The following is a 20,863-nucleotide window of genomic DNA, read 5'->3' as shown; positions in this document are numbered from 1 at the left end:
TTATGTATAATTTATGGTGTAGTCAGCTGCAAAGAGAGGTGCACACACAAACAAATTTCTATGCATGGAGGGTCACCTCTCTCTGCAGCTGACTGACATAAATCATACAATAACGCCTAATTTTTATACCTACTGTTTTTTAGGAAAAACCTATAAAATGATTCACGGAGTCTTTATTTGGAGGCTCGAGTCCTTTAGAGTTGCTCCTAAAAAAAGACTCAACATAGGACTCGACTCGGGACTTAAAAGACTTAGAAGTTTTTTAAGCGCAGAGTCTTGTAAAAACGAGATGTTATTCAAATTCAGACTCAAAGGACTCGAGTTCCTACAAACACTAGAGGCTCGGACATTGCTCGGACAGCCCTACTGTTAATGTAATAAACAACTAGTGTCGGGTGGCCCTGACGCCCCGGCCCCGGAACGGCCCGGTCACGGTGGCGCTCCTGACAGCCCCTGTGTCGGCTCGCTCCGGCCCGCCCCAGTCCGGCCACGGCCCGGTCTAGCGTGAGTCATCCTTAATACAGCCACACTCATACTTATAAATTCAAAAGAGTAAAAACTACTAAGATAGCCCTAGTGGACCTGTGAAGTTCTCATACTATAGTTTCACCTCTACTACCAGATATAGAACATAATATTTACGAAGTCTTAGAAAACATATCATTCACCACCTGTATATATTTGGCTCTAGGAATAAGAAAGTAGTAGAAGATACTTCACAGCTACAAACATTGCTATATGTATTTTGATTGCCCAACTTATTTGCTTGGCCCTCCCTGCCAGCTTAAACTAGGGTAAGCTTTGAAGTTATAAAGAGCACAGTGATCCAACAGTTGTGCGCACACAGCTAAAATGCAAACATAATAAATGGCGCCATAAGATCAGCAACAACGCGGACACTATTCGTATTAGTTTTCTTTAATGACTTGTCTCTGTTATTGACTATTAATAGTTGTGTATCAACTGAGTCGAGGTTGAACTAGTTAGCACGACCTCAACCCTAAGCGTTAGCTTTTAGTTGATTACTCGAGCAGTCGAGACTTTACACACCGACGTTATGATCTCAAAAATATGTCCCATTGCTCTTATGTCAGCGAGTTAAGAGCTATGGGGCATATTTTTGAATAAGTTGTCTTTTGTCTACACCCATATTTTTACACTTGACTGTACCACAGTATAATAACTAGTGGCTCTGTGAGCTGTAGACCTCGCGAGCAGAGCTTTAAATTACATGGTGCTAAGAGCTTTAAATATAGTAAATTAAAAAAAAACAATACGAAATTAAAGTGTAAAAAAAATAAAAGAAACTTATATCCCAGCATACTACAAATACTGGGGATCGAACCCAGACTCTCTGTGCAAACAAAAAAAGCGAACGTTTACAAACTGAGTCAAATAGTTCTTAGATAAGCTGACGAAATTTGGCTAGTCATTCTCAAGTTAAAATTAAATATCTCAATACCTCCGAAACCAGAGAAATAAATTTTCTGAATTTTTGGCCATTTAATCTATAAACATATCTCAAAAAGAAAAAAACTTATGATATTGATACGACTATTTGTTTAGGCGCGAGGTATCACGACTCCGCCATTTTTAAAAATTCCATAAACTGGATTGACATAAAAAATTATTTAATCATAGAATCTGGTCACAAAATTTCACGAGGATCGGTTGAGAATTGTGACCTGTAGAGGAGAACATCCGGACGGCAGCCGGACGGACATACGAAAGCAAAATGCCCGAGTCAAAACGTAGACCCGAAGGTCTACGCGAAAGGTAGCGAACTACGCTTCGGTCAAATAGTACTAACGTACAGTATGGACACTCCCTGCCTCCCGTTGAAAGTGCCGCCCACCCGCTCTCGGTTACCTCACAGTTACCGGCTGGCAAGGACGCGACGACGCGGTGCGCAGAGCGGAGGCCACGTAAAATATTCAAATATTAAACAAATATTTACAAAACCTATCAGATCACACTGAAAACAACAAAATATCTATATGAACAAAAAATCATGTTTTCAACTTACGTAATATTTTTGTGGCCTGAATTTCCTTTTAAAAATTTTGTTACTTCGTTTAAACTGATTCAAAATAGGAAACTATTGTATAAATCGAGCTTAGATATCCACCTTACAGCATAATACGATTCTTATTTCTTCCTAATACGCGCAATGAGTTTTGAGTCATTGAGGTCATCGAACTTGACAACAAAATGGCGGGAACCCTAGCACGTCTTATCTCACTCACACAAGCTTAGACTGTGTGCGTAGGAACGAATTTGTTTCATACATTTGATCGCCAGTGTCCGAGGTGTGACTGTACCTACCCCATACATTTCGTTAAAATGTCAAAAGGGAATCTACGTGTTGGCTTTGGCTCCGCGCACGCCTCTCAAAGGTCCGGAACACCATTGTTCCGTGATGGGAAAAACATACTTATAAGATTTCATATCATCGGTAAATAATTTCAGATTGCATTAATTTCATGCTTTAAACAAATGTTAAGCGATCATTTGTTTCAATATGACGGTCACAACTGCCCTCTCGCCTCCAAAAAAGAGATAGCTAAAAGAGATAGCTCGAGGAAGACTTCTGCTACCATATTTATTAAAATAAATGTAATTTTTATAGCTTTTACCGTGCTAGTTTATCAATAATAATAGTCCCTTTCTAAATGTTGAAATACAGGAAAAATTAAGCTTCTTTTGTTGTTAATCATTTGTAAGTAATGAAAAAATAATGTATTTACTATCTATACAGGGTGATTCATGAGATGTGAGCAGGACTAGTCCTGTACACTCAGTAACTGATAATTGATCGATCACCGTCGTATTTAGGTGAAACAACCACACTTTTTACTATTTTTTAACTTTTTGGTGAGGGCAAATTTAATTCTCTACAATCATGGTCACCCTACCGGACCTAATTAATAAACATAAAACCTCTTTAACCGTAATGACAGCATTTTGATTACGAAGAAAATAAACTGTCAAACTTGAGTGAGATACGAGTTTTCAAAAGTAACCAGACCGTGATGACAGTGATGACATTGAATTTGACAGAATATCGGTAGTTTAGTATTCTAATTTTAGGGTGACCATGCATGTCCTAAATAAATTAATTACTTTTTTTTCAACACGACTAGAAAATTAACGTTAACCTCACTAATACCATAGAATAAAGAAGTAACGAAGAAAAGTAACTCAGTACATTGCTACACGGCTTACGTAAATCGCGTTATCTTCGCCGGTACCTCGAATGTCTTCGCGTTATTTTTAGATGGCGTTGTTATCAATAAATAATAGTGACATCTAGTGAGGTAGCAATGAATTACACCGTCAAGTAACCATATCTAAGAATTGATTTAATATTTTGACGTCTGCGCCACTTCAGTTTTGGTCGAGAGGTTTGAGTATTTGACTTGCAATTCTGAGTACTCGGGTTCGAGACCCAGCTCCGGTGGCACTTTTTTTATTTTATTTTACATTATCCGAAAAATTTTCATCAAAAATATTTTTTTTTAATGTATCATACAATTCATGAAGTAAACATTGTTACATCCATAAATGTCTCTGAAGAAACCCCTACATATTAAAAATTATAAAAAAATCAAAAACATCCTATATGTAAAAACATAATTAGTAAAAATATCTTTGTATTTAACGCCATGTATTTATTATGTGAGAGTGTTTGTTCTACAGTGTAATGTATAGTGGCAGATACCATGGTATCTGCCACTATACCATGGTATCTGCCACTATACATTGCATTTTGTATCTCAATGAGATACAAAAGACATACCTACAATACTCGAAAGTATGTTTTCCCGAAATGAAAGCAATAATAATCTTATGTTAATTTGTGCTCATATATCATATCAAAACAAGAAGTCCTTGGACCTAGAATATACTTACCGATAGGTATGTAATATGTTTCTCTCAAATAGTTAATGTTAGTTGTTCCTGATTTATAGATTTTTCTTAGTGATGCAACGAATAATACTTATTATAAATAGAATCTAGATATTTACCTATCATTGAGATACAAACTTAAAATTGCAGTTGTCCCCTGGACACCAACCTCATTTTCCTTCACTTTAGTTTCGAAAAAAACTCCCTTACTTTAGTTGGGTTTTGTATGAAATATTTGACACAACCTAACTTATGTTTTGAATGCGTTGACTTAAAATTTTTAACTCCCCTCTTGGTGCTAACGTCAGAAACTAGAATACCTACTCGTAACGCTATGGCTTTTCATGTATAACTTTATTTAGGCTTATTCTGTTTATTTCATATTTTTACAGCCTACGCCAACACACTTACAAGAAATTAAAATTTTAAATTACAATTAATACTTTTTAAACTACAAACACAACCCCCTTGTCAGTAAATAAACGCCTACATTTTTAAAATTTGCTACCTTTTTCTATTGACAATGTTGGTGTACCAGAGTATAAATATGAAGCTTTCCAACAGAGAAGGGTCCTTATGGTTCATGTACAATAAGGACCTTTTTATCAGAATTTCAGTTGGAATTTCAGATGGAAAGGACCTTATTGTACTTGAACCATAAGGACCCTTCTGTGATGGAAAGCCACATATTACAAATTATAGTTACAGCAAATAGGATCCTGTTGTCAACTAACATTGAACACAGAACACAGTTGTGGCAATTCAGCAAATATAATGAAGGTGGGTAGACAAAAATAAAGCATGGATTGAAATAAGGATAAAATTTATTAATGGGTATTAATAACTAATTAAAAATTCTTCATTGCATCGAACTGCATCCATTGAAGCAGGAATTGACAATTTCATGTTTCTCCTCTTATTCCATATAAATAATACTTTGTCACTTCATTTTTTCAGATATAATACATTGTTGTTGTTGATTGTTCAATGGCAACCCGGAGGTGTGTAGGGCCTCCACAACATCCTTCCACGCTTTTCTGTCTTGAGCATCCATCTTGGCCTCGTTCCGGCTCAGTCAGATATAATACATTGACCAGTAGTAACTCTATCCATTGGTTAGCAGGCGTATGATGTTTAACGACATGTTTCTCCTTCTAAATTTAAAACATATTTCCGATCGTTCGCTTTTCGGGTGATAGGAGCTAGAATGGGAGCACCTGAAATCAAAAAAATAATTTGTTGCATACAAAAACATCTTAAAGATACAATTCTGACCAGGGACCGAATACCAGTATATTTTTCATACAAATTAATGGGTATTCAATTTCAGTATCACGGTTGTTTATGTATATTTTTGATTCCTGATGCTATTCACTATATTTTTGCATTTAATTTAGCTATCTTATCAATCACTATCCTTACCTAAATACTATTCTAAACTATAAAAAAAATACTGTGAATGCTATGTGATATTTTATTATTAGTTATACCGGATACCGGTAACGGTCCCTGATTTTTACTACATTTTTGCAGGGAAAGCAAGCATTCATCATAAAAATCATTATTTTTTCAAAATAAAGTCCATAACTTGAGTGTTTATAACTACATCTGTATTTTCTAAAATTGTTACTTTTCAAAAAAATTAAAACAACCTAACATTAAGACCTTTCTGTTGGTAAAACTAGATTATATTAACAACTTACATAGATTCAGTAAAATGTTACTGAGGATTATCTTACATGGTTTGAAATTAAGAACTGGAAAACTTATAGTTACAGAATAATTATACTTTTATTACCAATAACTGAGCAACCAATAGATTACATAACCAATAAATTCCGTTCACTAAAGTAAAACCAGCCATGAGTGATTTGCTTCATTATTTTCGACAGTAAATAATTGGTAAATAATGTCAAAGCTCCACTCAAGTTTACATACCTAGTTCCGTGTTCACGGTCGTTAGTTCGGGATTGACAAGAGGTTAAAATAAAAAGTTATATGTATAGAGCGTTGAATATGTTAAAATGTTTCAGTAGTTTACATTAAATAACCTTTAATAAACTTACCTGATGCATATTATTAATCCATTTGAAGGCAATATTCATCATTGATTGGCAAACCGTTGACACCCTCTCCTCAGGTTTGTTTGACCTGCTTTAGTTTAATTCTGATGGTACTTCAGGAATCCACAGGAATTCAGTACCTATTGTGAACTACATTTCGAATAATATCAAATACCGAACCGAACTAAATTTAACACATGAAATTAAAAAAGTTCATAATGATGTTATAAACAGACGCTACGCGGTAGGCGGCCGTCGACGCCATGTTCCTGTCCTGAGGGCCTACCGCGACCCACGTACGACATGTTGCCTCCCTGTCACACTTAAGTACGAATTTACAGCGACAGAGAGGCAACACGTCGAACGTGGTTCGCGGTAGGCCCTCTGACAGTTTATATTTAGTGTTGTCATTGATTTTTTTAGTCTCCCTAAATATATCTGTCATGTCATTATTGTTTCTGCTTCTTAATTGCACATGTTAATGGATCAAATAAAAAAATAATGTCCAAAAATACTTTTTAAATATAAATCTACTATAATGTTTGAGTTTTAAAATACATGCCTAAAATTTCCAGTCGTTTTTTAAGAAGCAGCATTATAACAACACCCCGAAGTAGGGTACTGTTTTAATAGAATTACAACCCGTACTTGGTACAGTTTCTATTTACGCAGTTGGCTCCCTAGTGAACATAATTTGTAATTTAAATACATGCGTCCATTCTAGCAACAGCCTAAAAACTAAGCATATTTTTTGTAGAAGATTTTATTATAAATACATTAATACGTTGTTATTATTTATATTAGCTAAGATATACTTAATTTATTTTACCGTGGTCATAATAAGAATTTGAAACGAAACGTTATGCGAACACAATCTTGATAATAAATTTGTGTGTATCTGAACCACGCGGCATTGCCAAATCGCAATGACCGCCAAACCACTGACTAGACAACGTCGCATCCTGTCGTTGCATTGTATTGTGTACTCATTATTCGAGTTAGTGTAGTGTCAGTTTTGCCATTTCAATGAAACAAAAAATAAATAAAAATATTCCTATAGTCTAGTTCATGTTCTAGTCTAGTTTTGTATAATTAATGAGTAGAGCTAAATAATTTGTTCAAAATACTGTAATGGTTGATTTAAATAACTATAATTCATCAATTATGCAGAGTCTATGCGAAAGCCCTACGACTCTTCTCTTTGCACACAGGCTCTAGTACCTAATGAAATGTTCAAATAGACTTTCCAGATTTGAAATTTGTAATGTAGGCAACATAAGCTGAGAAATTTAAACAATCCCATCCACATAAAATTAATTGTCGCCGTTGTGATTTTCAAGCGTGGATAAACGGTGTCAAGTCATTTATTGTATGTTGTATGTGTTTTGGAAACTGTAAAAAAGAAGTTTGAAGTATAAAAATGTAGTTTTTTTTGGCAATATTTATTTTTAATCGGAATCCGTTCCTGTATATAAATTTTAGGTTTCTCTTTTTTTTCGTCAATATGGCAACTTTGTTTAGCATACACTGGCACGCACTGGTGTGCACCTTGCGCACGCGCCATCTACCGGAATACGACGTTCGTTATTTAGTCATTTAACTTACAAAAAAAGGTTCCATCAATTCGAGCCGATTCAAGTAGCCGACTCGTAAAAATTGCCTTAAATGATTTTTCAATTTTAGGTGTTATAAAGTGATAATTTTGTACGGTTGAGTTTCATATTTATAAATATTACGAATTGGGTTATTTAAGTGAAACAATGTGGCGAATTCATCAATATTATTTTTCTTGAGTGTATAGTAATGCCATCTATGCTTTGGTTAGTCAAACATGTGAGTGTGACTATGGAGTTCCTTCTCTTTCTTTACTTATTACTTTATGCTAATACTGATACGAAACAGTTGCTTATAATTGACGAAATACGCAGTGTTAGTCCTGCTAACGTCTCTTGAATCACCCTGTATGTTACATTTTAATGTTTTTAACTCCCACTTATTGCTTCTTAATATTCTTAGGTATAATCACGGTATAATAATGACATTAATATTAATAAAAATAGTAGCATTCTACAACAACATTAAACTAAACATTCATTTAAAGCCTGGCAAGTTCCTTTTTGACCCTGATATAGTGTCGCTACAAACAGCTTACATATAGCAATACTACGTCTACGTCACGAATAGTCGGGACAGTGTGTATTGGCATCGTGCAAGAGCGAGTGAGATATACAAATACCTATGTAATTGTAGATTGTGAAACTATGTTTTCAGGTAATCGAAAGAGCATGTTTAATTGATAATTAAATATGAACTAACCTATCCGTTAAAATCTGATTCTAAATATTCGACATCCATATATTTATCAGATTCTGGCTCCGATGAATCTTCATTTGATTCATCAGTTGATGAGTCACTTTCGGGACCACCAACCTCGATTATAAATCTTTCTGTCTGTGATTCGATTATAGGACCTTTTGTACTATATCCGTCTTCTATTTTTTTTACGTGGTCGCAGCATTTTCTCCAATTTTCTATAGGGACTTCCTAAATAATAACAAAGTGTTAAGTTAGTTATATTTTTAACTATTCAATAAAATTCTAAACATTTGTAAATGTAAATACCTGAAAACTATCTTCAACGAGCTTTAGGAAGGCATCATTTGTGATGGAAACATTTTTAGTTGCCACTTTTGCCTTCACGATGCCCCAAATCATCTCAATAGGATTTAAATCACACTGATAGGGCGGTAACCTTATCACTTTGTGACCATGATTTGAGAGAATCGTATCTATTTCGTATACTGGTTCCGGTTTATGACGTCTCAAAATTGTGACCAATTTATCTTTAGATGCGTTTTGTGGAAATGAGATGTTATTTAAACGCAGCCACTCAGCAATGATGTGTTTTCTATCGTTTGATGTTGGAGCTTTCTTAATTTGGAAAGAATGGTACCGGGCATTATCCATTATAACACACGTGGGTTCACTGAGATTGGGAATTAATTTCTGCAAAACCCATTTCTTAAAATTGTTTCTGTTCATGGAGTCATGATAATCGGCTTTTTTTTCTTTATCATTATATATTAAGAGTGCATTAGGAACAAATCCCGATGGTCCACCAGCATGAACGATAATATATCGTTTGCCGGTTGAAACGAATTTCGACACACCGGGTTCATTTTCACTCTGCCAACATTTTGCATGGTTAAGAGAAGTATGGATGTAAGTCTCATCTAAATAAACAAGAGGCATATTTTTGTCCCTCGCTTCTTTTATTTCGTCTAAATAACTTTCCCGCCAAACTACAATATCCGAACGCTCCTTCAATATGGACCGTTGGTTTCTGCACTTTTTATATTTGAACCCCATACTGTGCAATAGCAATCGCAAATACTCCCTACTACCGGTAAAACCTATATCTTTTTTTAATTCGGTAAGCAGAGTTTTGAGAGTTGGTACTTGCTTTCGCACAGCATAGAATTCATGAATTTTGTGCCTAATGGCACATTTGTCGAAGTCGTCTATTTGTATTCTTTTTTTTGGTATCGGTGGCAATGGCGGCAAAGTCTCATTCTTTTTGTGCATATTTTTGATTGTAGTACTACAGACGCCTTGAATGAGAAAAAAATAATAATTTAATAATTAATATACATATTTAGTACCAATAAACTAACCAGTTCATTACAACCGCACTATGAATATCAGTACCCGTCATGTCAGCAACTAATTTCAAAACATTGTTTAATGGAATGCTGTTGAATCCTTCGTCCTTTTTCTGCCGCAAGTATTTAAATGTGTTTAAAATTATTATTTTTGCATCGGGGTGAATTTTTTTGGGCATTTTGATTTCAAAATCGATTATTATCTTGAAATATATACAATTATTTTCGATATGTTTACATCGGTGACATTCAATGACTTCCAACGTCTGTTGTCAAAAGAAATCATTGCCATTGAAATAAATTAGTTCCATTGAAAATCCGCAACGTGGCCAAGGGCAAAAAGGAACTTGCCAGGCTTTAATAGGAGATATTACTGCAATGTTCTGCCGCCAGAGTGCAGCACTACCGACTCAGTAAATTCATAGACTAACTTATACATACTGTGCCTTAAACTGTTTTTTGACAAGTTTTCACAGACAATAAAATATGACATTGATGCATCAAGGCGGTTTGTTAACAAGGGCCTACCGGTAAACGCGAAAATCGAAATATAGTTATCTGCCTCTTTATCGCTCGAATATGCAAGAGTGATAGAGAGATTAGGTAACGCAATTTCGATTTTCTTGTTTCGCGGTAGGCCATGTGTCAATGTGGTTTGTTTACTGTATGTGCCACAAAGGTGCCACCTACGCAGAGCTTTGCCTAATATTCCCTATTGCCACTGCATTGTCGGAAAGAAAGGGACTAAGGTCTCCCTTGAGCTATTTTGCTAGCCACGTTTTTGGAGTCGAAAGTGCAGTCTACTTTAATATATGTATTTGGCCATCGGCCACTTAGTTTACTTTACACAATAGACGACATATACAACAGATGGCGCTGTTTTGCTTTACACGAGAAGGTTCGGTAGGAATTATTATAATATTACATCTTTACTTTTGAAATATTTGTTGCATTCCAAAACCATAACTAGAACTGGAACTATAGGTAATTCGGAATTTTACAGATTATGCGCAGACTGGCATGATCTCAATCTACGTCGCTCAGTTTCTCAAATGCTTTTATACTAGGTTTATATACCATATCCGATAAATTGACATATAGGGCCGGTACAGACGGACTGCAACTGGACTGCAATTTGTATGGGAATTGCTCGCCAACTGCAACAGTCGGCGTACAGTTCCCATACAAGTTGTGGTCGGGTTGCAGTCCGTCTATACCGGCCCATAGGGACAAAAGATTGTCAAAGGCTCGTTAGATTTATGAATAACGCCATAATCAGATATTTTACGTAATGTAATGTCTTCCGCAGGCATTCTGCGAAAGTATGTGAAGTGGTGGACCACGCGCACCCCCGCCGGCCATGACGTTCTGCAGTTAGTGCCAGGTAACAGGTACGACATTTTAATATGCACTTTTTAAGGAAGCTTAGGTACTTCCTACTTACTACCTCGATGTAAAAAAGAACATCAAGTACTGTAAATCGACGTAACTGTAAAATGTAAATGTAACTGTAAAATCAAAGTGGGCGAACTTTGTCCATTAATTGACCCTCGTTTTGTACTCGTACGATTTCCAACTCAATCAGACCATTAGTAGGTATCACACTAATATTTTATATGCCTCCTAAAACGCCCAGTTCGACCCACCACAATTGTCTACCTACCCTTCACTTTATTGTCGGTATTGCGTCTCAGCATACTCTTAGCCTTAAGGCTGATCTAGCTGAGAAACTAGAATCTCTAATACAAACAGAAAACGTACCCATTAAATTTGATGGAATAATCTTTGATGGTGCTGCGCTTGTACACACGATTCGGCCAAAGAACTCCAAAATTTTTCAAGAGTATTACTCAGCAGATCTCAGGCCTCATGTTGTCCAGCTATGTAGTACAAAAAGTAAATGCGAAGACAATTGATCTTGTGGGATCTTTATCTGCCGAATAGCCTAAAGAGACAAGAACGAGAGGGAAGAGGGGCTGGCATTCGACGGCAAGTTATTGCTAATAAAGGCTTACTTTCTGTTTGGTCTGATTTTCTGTGAAATGAAAAAAAATAATCAGAGAAGTTTCAATTTATGGGGCAAGCCTTCCTGAATAACTTTGATGCTGCCAAATATTGGTAGTCAATTAACTTCTTCAATAAATCGCGATATATAACCTTAATGAGTGTTTAAAAAAAACGGTTGTTGCCGTTCATAAAACGCCACAGACTCCCGATTTGTTTATGCCTGATTTGGCTACGTGCCATTATTCAAAGAAAGCGATAGAACGAGAACGGTACAAAGCCAACAATATTGAATTTTTGGAAAAACACCTGAATAATCCTCGTAACTGTCCGGAATTACAACCCATTAAAAATATTGAGCTCGTATGAAGCAGAAGCTCTTAAATCTTAAAACTAGCGCCACATCAGTTGAAAACTTCAAGCGGAAATGGAATAACGCTTCAAAATTAATAACGGATTCGGATGTACAAAATCTTATGGCAGGTATCAAAAGGAAATCACGAGATTTCTGTATAAATAAAGTCTAATAATACTGAAAACATGCGTAAGCATTTGTTTACTTAATTTCTAATACATTTGTAATAAAACAGTTGGTTTTAATCATTTCTGTAAGATTTTGTGAAAATTAATAAGACCTTTTTTTTCGGGGATAAACTTTATGTTATTGAACAGAAAAGTGTGTCGTAGCCAGGAGCATTTTTAGAATAAGTATTTGATTAATTTGATGTATCTACATTAAGCTACAGACTACTACAGCTAACTGACCCGACTGCATAAAAAAATATTTGCAGAGGAGGTTAACCTTCTCACCAACTGACTGTACGTATTAACCGTGCCCCTTTGTTCCCTTTTTTTTTCTAATTAAGTATTATACATAATAATGAATTTGGAGCGAATAAAAAATGGACATTATATTTTGGAAGCTCCTACCCGTTATAATAATTAAAAATACATATATTATCATTGGCGGTTCGCATGTAAACCATTCGTCAAATGAAGACTACGTGGACAGTGGTCCTAACCATACATCGGGATTTTCGGTGCGGGAATGATTTTGTGTATTTATAACTTTGTTTATTGTAAAATAATTACCAAACTATGAATTAAACGTAGGTAGTAAGGTCCAAATGTGATTAGAAATGTTAAATTAATAGTATCGTTTTTTACAGTTTTTACCTGTTATTTGGCTAGTGTAAAACATTCCCGCACCGAAAACCCCGATGTATGGTCCTAACTTATAAACAAAAATAATGAAGTAAAAGTTTAGTATTTAGTGTGACGTGTGACATAAAAAATCCTATTTCCACATGCGATGCTTTTTAACTAGGAGCGCGGTGGAGCCGAATGAGTAGAGGAAATTATAATTAAGTCTTTTGTATGTGGCGGCACGTAGACAAGCGTGCGGTGACTTTATAGTATTTTTGATAAGGATGGGGCATGCCAACGAATTATGACGGTGTTGATCATTTCACCTACCTGCACTTAGTTTTATATTACCTATAAAAAAAAAATTGTGATCCGTAGCGCGATTTCTTGCTAAACGATTCTAAAACTAGCTAATGCGCCTCATCACAAAATGGGTTATCATTTATATTATGGCCGATGGGGTTTTTGTAACGTATTCTTCCCTTCGTTTAAGTTAAACTTAAAACTTAACAGTGAATAGATATTTTGTTTCGTTTGTGTTCAATGAAGAATAAGAAGATATTACTGCTTATGGACTACGGAGATTTGTATTGTGTATGGACTGGACTGCGCTAATAATATTTTTCAAGGTAATTTTTGATTTTGTTGCCTGAAATTGTAAGGTTCTTTTATAATATGAATATTAAAATAAAATACAAATAGTCGTATACACGATATAAAATACTTATAAACAACCTAGCCTAGGGTGCCGCCAGCAACGAGGCAAGGGGCAAGGCCCAATCTACCGGCGGTCATGGCCGCTGAGAGAAGACTACCGCTTCTGCATGTGACCTTTGACCCAGCCACCCAGCGAGAGTTTCTCAAGGTGTTGGTCGAGACTCTACACTATAACAACTATCGGGACAATGACCGTCGAATAAACATCCTACATAGCGTTATCTAGTGAGCCAAGCCTACTAGCTACTGGACTTGTCCTTCTCGGCTTTCACAAGATTCTCGTCATAGGGGATGGTGACGTAGAAGAGCACGGCCCGGCGCTGCGATCGATCTATCAGCACGAAGTCAGGCTTATTGGTTACAATAGTCTTTGTCAGTGATGGTAAATAGACACAATAGAGCGTGGCACGACCATTTTCGAGAACTGGCACAGGAAAATACTTCCCGATACACAAGATCGTATAGGAGAACAAGTAACCTACAGGTGAATAGTCCTGGCTACGAGATTATGTCTCGCGGCAAGCACCCGCCGTTTGCAAGATGAGAACAACCGGAGATAATATTGTTGAAAATGGCCATGTTGTTTGTGGACAACCAAAGTGCAATCAAGCTAGTCAAAAACCCTGTGTTCCATTTCAAGACTAAGCATATCATAGACATCGGTTACACGCTAATTCTGGCGTCAGTTCAGTCCATCAGTTCATTCGAGTTTTGACTGATACCAGAATGATGGAAAATGGACACGGTTAGACGATCAGTCCCGACTGACAACAGACTGATAAAATTACGACACAGTCGCCGTTTGGACACAGAACGCAACAGTCATTTAGTCTTGTAGTCTAATATGGATATTATTATAAAGAAAAAAAAAGGCCTGTGCTATGATAATTGTCGCTTTACTGTTAAAAAACGTATAAAAAGAAAACGGTGGATGAGAAGCTGGCTACAAAGAAGAGATTATTACACGCATCTAAATTTAATGAATGAAATACGAGTACGGAAGGAAGACGAAGATTTTGAAAATGACTATCGGATGAAAGAAGCCTGCTACGATCAGTTATTATATTGCAGCGGCGAGTCTTCCAACGCGTCCTCTTCCATTGTTGCATGGACGGTGACTGACGCGAGAATGACACAAAGAGGTTACACGATCAGCCTCCTATCAGTTTTCTGTCATTCAAAACGGACCGATGAAATTTATCAAAAAATTTAAATTTTCATCAGTCCAGACCATCAGTCCATCAGTCCGCGTGTTACACGATAATTCTCCCGTCAGTCTGACCAGACTGATGGACTGAACTGACGCCAGAATTAGCGTGTAACCGATGACTTAGACACACGGTATAAGTTCGTACAAGAACTGCACCACGAGAAGAAGGTAGATGTCCTCTACGTGCCATCCAAAGAGCAAAAGCTTTACCCAAGTAATGCTTCCTCAGAGCACGCACCTTGTTGAGAATGATAAGTACTTAAGCCTGCCCTGATGTAGGGGAAGTGTTGAAACAGGCCATCAGGTACATACTTATTAACCGACTTCAAAAAAAAGGTGGAGGTTATCATATCAATTCGACCGTATTTTTATTTGGTATGTACCTATGTTACCTTTTGTTTGTTGATGGCCAGACAGGAACGGGTCTTGCAAAATGATGCATTACTCGTAAGAAAAACTAAAAATGGAAAACGACCATACTTTTTGTTTTGAGGTTTCTGTTATAAGTACTTTAAGGTGGTTCGATTTTCATACAAAATTCAATCGCATTGCATTAAGTCACTACACACTATTAGTACATAAATATTTCCGCATTTATCTACTTTCGAATATTCGTTTGCGCGAAATTAATAGGAAAACAATGTTTCATACAGAAATCATGCAATAATCATAGTTAAATTTTCATCAATTTTACGTATGTGTGTGTCACAAATGTCGTGTACAGATACATTTGCGACGTTGCCATACTATTTCCGACGTTGCCGGGCTGACCACGGCGCGAATTTGGAGTGCCGTCATGTTTAGTGCAATTTTGTTGACAGGTCATTGATATAGAATAAGAACTGGATACCCAATCAGCCGCAAAAAATGGCCCCGCAAAAGTAACGTTAAAACAGATCACGCGTTACTTTTTCGTTTAGTCTTGTATGGACCGCTCAAATGTGAAGTTGTCAACAATGTCGTAAAAATATGCAAAAATAACAATGATAAAACAAGGAAAAAGCATGGAATGTATTTCTTTCGGTTAGTGCTTTGGATAGCATTACATAATTTATGTAATCTGGTGGTAATTTCATGGTTTTGAATAAATTATTTTGTTAGTACCAAAGAAGGGATGTGTAGGAACAAAAATCTAATGAGTCGATGTGAGGTTAATACTTTTTTATTTTTATATGGAATTCGTAACATATAATATTATGTTTAAATTCAAGATTTCCAAGAAAACCTATGCGACGTGCAGAGTGGACTGCTATTATAGCAAGAGATAGGGGTGACGCAGTTTTAAACAAAGGCAAAACGGCACTTGTGTGTTCGGCGCATTTCCTTGTTTCCGACATATACACGACCAATAAGGTCATCGACTAACTGTAAATGCTAAACCTGTCTGAACACAGTGACAACCACAGGATTTTTTGATAAAGACCATAACCAATCAGTACCAGTAGCGACCTAAATGTCCCCGTGCACTATATTGCAAAGAACTAAAGCGCGAAGATTATTATGTAGATCTAAAATACACAGTTATTTAATAAGTTGAATTTATTTCAAGGAAAATAGTATTTAAAGACGAATGCTTACTTATTAAAAATAAATTTGTTTTATGATAACTTACAAGGGTTGTTACCATGAATTAATTTTATTTGAACTCCCGATCAAATTAAATTTGTTTCATTTATTACTTTGATTTTTCTGTACAGTAATACCTATTAAAATGTACCAAAGGGACTCTATTCGTTTATTATTCTCGTTTGACGTTGTTTGACGTAAATACAATGGTGACGTTACGTTTAGTGCCATCGGACTTAAAAGTTTTAACAGTGTTGGTACTAATGTTTACAAATTTGACACTTAATGCTTACGACAGTAAGTTCTTTTCCGTACAAAATATTTATCTTGACTCAAAATTTACGTAAGCGTTTTTATCATCAATGCAAATTTTCCGCTAATGTCATTCTGACCCACATTTTGTTGACGTTTTTGTTCCGCTCTGTGTGTCTATTTCTAATATTAAGTCAGTGTGACAGGTACTTAATTGACTGAAGCGAGAATAAGTACCCGAAATTCGTCAGCTTAGCTAAGAACTATCATGGCGTGTTTTGCAAACAGTCGCTTTTTTGCTTTCAATCGGAAAGTTCCCGGTTCGATCCCCAGCATTGTATGCTGGGATATAACTTTTTGTAATTTTTTTACACCTAAATTTCGTATTGTTTTTTTTTATATGTTTATTTAATTTTTCTTATTTTCAAAAAGCTAATGACTACGCGTATTCGTTTATTTTTTACAAAGAGAATTAGAAATTGTACTCTACCTAATCTCTTTGATTTTTACAATCAGGACATCCTCACTGCAATAAAAAAGAAATGTATAATATTTCCTGTGGTTGAAAATAATGGAATTTTTGTCCATGAATGAAGAACACAATTACAGTTACTACCAGGTAAGTAAATTATAACTCGATTATAACATTATTAGAATCCATATTGTTGCATCATCTTTCTTCCTATTACATCAGAGATTTTTTCCTATCATGATTCATGATATTATATTTATTTCAGGTACAGGGACTACTACGGATAACAAATATGAAAAAAATGTACTTGTACTTGAATTCAAAATAAAAAAAATACTTAAATAAATGTTTTCATTTTATTTTAGGTAAAACCGGCCAAGTGCGAGTCGGACTCGCAAACGAAGGGTTCCGTACCATTATCTATAAAAAAGGGTCACCCATCCAAGTACTGACCCCGCCCGACGTTGCTTAACTTCGGTCAAAAATCACGTTTGTTGTATGGGAGCCCCACTTTAATCTTTATTTTATTCTGTTTTTAGTATTTGTTGTTATAGCGGCAACAGAAATACATCATCTGTGAAAATTTCAACTGTCTAGCTATCACGGTTCGTGAGATACGTGACATACAGACGGACGGACGGACGGACAGCGGAGTCTTAGTAATAGGGTCCCGTTTTACCCTTTGGGTACGGAACCCTAAAAGCTGTGAAAATCAGGTATTGAATATTTTTTTTTAAAACGTTGATAAAGTAATTTATTGATAGAGTCTGTGCGGAAAGAGAAGAGTCTTGAAATGTAGGGGAGCCCATACATTCTACGACTCTTCTCTTTCCGCACATACCCTAATACCAACTAATACTGAATATCTGGGGGAGCGGTGGTGGCCTAGCGGAAAGCGCGTGCGACTTGCAATCCGGAGGTCGCGGGTTCTAACCCCAGCTCGTACCAATGATATTTGGTACGAAATATCATTTGATACCTATTTACCGAAACCTATTTATATACCGATACCTATTTTTCGGTGAAAGAAAACAATGTGAGGAAACTGGACTAATCCCAATAAGTTAACTCTCTGGGTTGGAAGGTCAGGGCAGTCGCTTTCGTAAAAACTAGTGCCCATGCCAAATCTGGGATTAGATGCCAAGCGGACCCCACGCGAGGAAGAAGAGATTGAATATCTGGGAGACCGACCAAAGCTTAGAAAACATATAAAAACTAAAAAATGCGCGTTTTCTCACAGATCAGACCTAGCTAAGAGATCCAACCCCTTATAGCAAATTTCATTGAAATCGTTAGAGCCGTTTCTGATATCATCCAAATATATAAATAAATATATATATATATAATAATTGCTCGTTTAAAGGTAAGATAACACAAAAAGACTAAAATAAACAAAAAGAAATTACCTACTCGCACCAGTCTTGAACCCCAATCCTCTTGCACGTATTTCCACGAACATACCGTTACGCTATTGCAACATACTTACGTTGTGTGAAATTGTCTACTACAAGGATCACGGAAACACTGTTTGCATGTGTGAGTAATAGTAGGAAAAAGCGTGACAGCAACACTCCGTCGAATTAAAAAGGTGGTTTTTGCACAATGAAGTATTCAATGTTTATTTTAATAATTCAATATTTATTTAAAGAGTGCGCGAAACATACTTTTAAGTATACAAATACCATGACCATTTCACAAAAAAATAAAACCTGAAATTTTGCAAAAGTGGTGCCATCTAGCGAGAGTTAAGTTTTGAGTAACCTAGGCGAACCACCTTAAAAAAAATCGGTAGGTAATTAAAAAAAAGTTTTTTAGTCTTTTCTAGTATTCATTTTGTTGGAAAGTGCATTGTTTTTGTTCTAAAAATCGATTCCCCATCCTTAATTTATCCGAAAATGATATATCACATGCCCTAATATAATATATAGTTTTAAAGAAATGTTGCTTCAATTGAAGCGCAGCAGCGTCGAACTTCCCCCTCTTCCTCCCACTAAATGCGCGATGGCTCTCGATGGCTCCCGGTCTGAAACTACTCAAGATCAGCTAAGAATTAATTGTGCCAAGTTTCAGCGCATAGTCACAAAGTGCAAGGTTCCCATACATCGGCGTGCTCTATGAAACCAGGAAAAAGAGACACTGATCAAATGACGACTTAATAAAAGATTTTTTATTTATTTAGAGAAATAGAGTCTATTTATGGTTGGACAGGTGGCAGCAGGAAGGCAAATTCGACAACCATGTATCATTTGGGCGTCCAAGGGGGCCACAACGAGAGTTTAAGTCAATAATATAATGGAAAAGGCACGGGAGGAACGATTCATCTACAACACCCAGTTTTCTGGTATATCCAATGTTACAAGTAGAACAATAAGAAGAGGTCTCAAAGAAGGTTTGCAAACCCGAGTGCCTGAGCGGAAGCCAGCTCTTACCCAAAGGCATACCTATAGATCAACGGCTCCAGTTTGCAGTTACTTATAGGAATAAAAACTTCGATGACGTTATTTTTATGGACGAAAAAGTATTTTGCTCTTCTGATAATAGCAGGTTCACATTATGGAGGCCTGATCATACGAGATATCTACCATGAACAAAATTTACAAGACATCTCGGACATGGCGGACACAAAATCTGTCGGACATGGCGGTAGGGATAAAATACTGTAGGATATAATAGCATTAAAGACGAAATTCATATTCAAAAAATCAATTGAAATTTACATTACTTAAATTGTGTTTAGTGTGTGAATTGAAACTTTCATTGCCAAGAAAAGGAATCGTGACCAAACTATTTCACGGGATTTCAACTCAAGACTAAGTTAAGCTAAGTAGACTTGATTGATTTTCAATCAGATGGTAACTACAAATGGTTGTTGAATTACCAAAATCATCATGCTACCAAGTTTCTACATCTAAGACCACTGAAATCTAAAAGCATAGGTGGCTTTCCTGAAAATATTTTTGGAGTTCGGTGCGCCACTTATTTTGCAATCCGATAACGGGAAGGAGTCTACAGCGTGTTGTGGTTGAAGAACTTATTGTTCTACTGTACTGTACTGTTCAGTCACATCAATCTGTCATGTCACACTCTAATCTTAGTCAGTTACTTTATCTTAATTTGATACCGAGACGAGATAGCTGTTACATTCGTACTACAAACTTACATTTATTCATAAATTGTAACTATTGCTCTCAGTCACAAATTAACAAAATCTAGTTTGTGAATCACTTAATCGTACGATCGCTTCACAGCAGGTGTAGGGTAGCTCGGCATCAAAAACCGTGCTGTCGCATTGCTACCTTTCAAGGACTGTCTTTGAAATGCAAATGGCTGCTATATCTTCATAGACTCGTGACCTTCGCGCACGCGATTCGGCTGTATCGTAATACCTACGGCAATTTCGGTTTTTTAACTTTTTTAAATCAATACGACGTTCGATTTTTGGTACGTACCTACCATAAAACTTCACCAAGACGGATTTATCTGATTTTATGCTCAATGCTTTTAAGGGTACTTTTTGTTTTTGCTCAGTGTGCTAAATGAAATTATACAAAATATAAATATACGTAGGTATACAAAAAATATTTTTTAATGGATATTAATATTGGAAAGTATTAGCAGGTACCGCAAAAAGTATTTACTTATTTTATTGTTTGCCCAAAGAAAAAACAATAAAATAGCTAATATTTTTTTGGATTTAAAAAACTAACAATCCAATTCCTTCCATCCAAAATGAACCTGAAGCAACCCTGCCGATGCCGCTACATCATGATTGAAAATTAAATACAAATAAATAAAACTGGCCCGACATGGCCATGTTCAGTGTAATAGGGTTCCGTAGTTACCCTTCCGTCACGTCACAAGT

At 36.1% G+C, this 20,863-nt stretch overlaps 1 protein-coding gene and 1 long non-coding RNA gene across 2 annotated transcripts in view; one reads left to right on the top strand and one right to left on the bottom strand.

The window, feature by feature from the left end:
* The window catches only part of LOC134804934 (uncharacterized), a 401,964-nt gene that overhangs the window by 124,895 nt on the left and 256,206 nt on the right, over window positions 1-20,863 (bottom strand). The gene's annotated exons all lie outside the window — the stretch shown is intronic.
* LOC134804770 (acetylcholinesterase-like) overlaps window positions 1-20,863 on the top strand; it is a 101,917-nt gene that overhangs the window by 58,828 nt on the left and 22,226 nt on the right. The window contains exon 2 of the mRNA XM_063777993.1: window positions 10,944-11,025. The gene's annotated coding sequence lies outside the window, so the exon portion shown is untranslated. The remainder of the gene's footprint in view (window positions 1-10,943; window positions 11,026-20,863) is intronic.

This window comes from Cydia splendana, chromosome Z (genome assembly GCF_910591565.1).
Source record: "Cydia splendana chromosome Z, ilCydSple1.2, whole genome shotgun sequence".
Classification (NCBI taxonomy): Eukaryota; Metazoa; Arthropoda; class Insecta; order Lepidoptera; family Tortricidae; genus Cydia; species Cydia splendana.
This window is presented reverse-complemented; position numbering and strand designations above follow the sequence as displayed.